Below are 2,029 nucleotides of genomic sequence, written 5' to 3'. Positions count from 1 at the left end.
CCAAACTTACTATTGGCTATATTTTAAATCTTAGTTCTCAGGTGGCTGGAGGTAGTCTAGGCAAAAATGAAATTAACCAATTCAAAATTCAATAGACTAGGAAAGTTCACTGTGGAAACAATGGTCTCTTCAACAAATTGTGCTGGGACTAGATGTCAATATGCAAAAGAATGAAATTGGACCTCTACTTCACACCATGTACAAAAGTGAGCTCAAAATAGATGATAGACCTAAAGGTAAGAGCTAACACTGTGAACTTCCTGGAAGAAAACACAGGAGTAAAACTGTGTGTCAGGCACTGGGTCAGGCACTGCTTGATATCATGTCTGATATCAAAAACAGGTGGCAAAAGAAAAAATAGATAAAATGGACTTAATCAACATTTAAAAACATTGATGCTTCAAAGGACACCATCAAGAAGGTTAAAAAGACAACCATGGACTGAGTGAAACATTTAAAAATGACTTATCTGATACGTGACTTCCATTCAAAATATATGAAGCCTTACAACTCAGCAACAAAAAGATACCCAATTAAAAGTGAACAAAGAGTTTGTTGTTGTTGTTTGAGATTAAGTCTTGCTCTGACACCAAGGCTGGAGTGCAGTGGCACCATTTTGGCTCATTGCAACCTCTACCTCCTAGATTCAAGCAATTCTCTTGCCTCAGCCTCCCACGTAGCTGGGACCACAGGAGCTCGCCATCACCCTGACTAATTTTTGTATTTTTAGTAAAGACGGGATTTTTGCCATGTTGGGCAGGCTGGTCTCTACTTATTTTGCTCAGTCCATATCCATGGTGTATAAAACAGTGACTTATGGGGTGGGGAGGGGAGTAATAGCATTTATTCCTTGAACATGACTACAGCATACACACATACACACGCATACATGTCCACACTGTATCTGAAAAGATAGAGTAGAAAATGTTTACCTCTAAGCAAAAGAACTGAGAGACAGTGGTGGGAGAATATTTAACTAACTTTGAACTACTCTGAAGTTTTCCTATATGTGTATGTATGCCCCAGTCCTCTCTGCTCCCCAAAACTCTTAGTGGTAAATCCCTATGTTTTGCCTTGGGAAAGCAAGTTGTAGACAAATGTGCATATATAATCTGATTCTATCGGGCTGTACGAACACAAGTAAGTAACTATACCAACCATCTAAAAATCCAAGGAAAGCCCGGTCCCTGAACCTAATCTCCCACAGTCCCGGCTCCTGGGCCTATCCCAACCCACCCACACCTTACACCCTTTTATTCATACCCGGATCACTGCCCCTACATTTGGTCTCCACCCACAGTCCCGCCCCCAGAACTGGTCTCTGCCCACCATCAGCCCCACCCTCAAGCTTGGTGCTACCCATAGCCCCGCCCCTATAATTGGTCTCCGCCAATTAGCACTGCCCTTCAGGGCCGGCACACCAACAGCCTGGTCCCCGACCTCAGTGATGCTCGGAACTGGTCTCCGTCCACAGCCAGGCCCATCATCTAGGTTACCCGCTCTCATCGCCGCCCCGGAACTGGAGGTCTCCGCTGTCAATCCCACTCCACGCCTGGTGCCGCCCACAGCCCCGCCCCAGATCTTGTTCTCGCCCCTGGACCAGATCTCTGCCCACTCAGCCCCGCTCTCCAAGCCCTGTACCATCCAGAGAACTGGTCCCCGCCCCTGGAACTGATCTCTGCCCAGTCACCCTACAGGCCTGGTACTACCATAGCCAAGACCCCGCCTTCAGCCCCGTCCCGGAACCGGTCTCCGCCCAAGTTAGTCCCCGGCGCGCGCGGCCCACAGCCTGGCTCCACACCCCTATGGCCGACCTTGCCCTCGCTACTACCCTAGGCCAGGGACCAACTTTGTGCTCACTAAGCAAATTGCAACACCTCTGGGCGAGGCTGGGGGTGCGCGGCCGCCGCTCCCTCCCGCCACGCCTGCCGCCTAAGCGCAGAACCCCCAAACACGCCAGACTCTGCGCGCAAGCCGGAAGTGGACATGCAGCGCTGTTCGCCCCAGACCGGAAGCGGAAGCACGGGGC

This window comes from Callithrix jacchus, chromosome 22 (assembly GCF_049354715.1).
Source record: "Callithrix jacchus isolate 240 chromosome 22, calJac240_pri, whole genome shotgun sequence".
NCBI classification, from domain to species: Eukaryota; Metazoa; Chordata; class Mammalia; order Primates; family Cebidae; genus Callithrix; species Callithrix jacchus.
The sequence above is the reverse complement of the archived record's forward strand: the minus strand, read 5'-3'. Positions refer to the sequence as shown.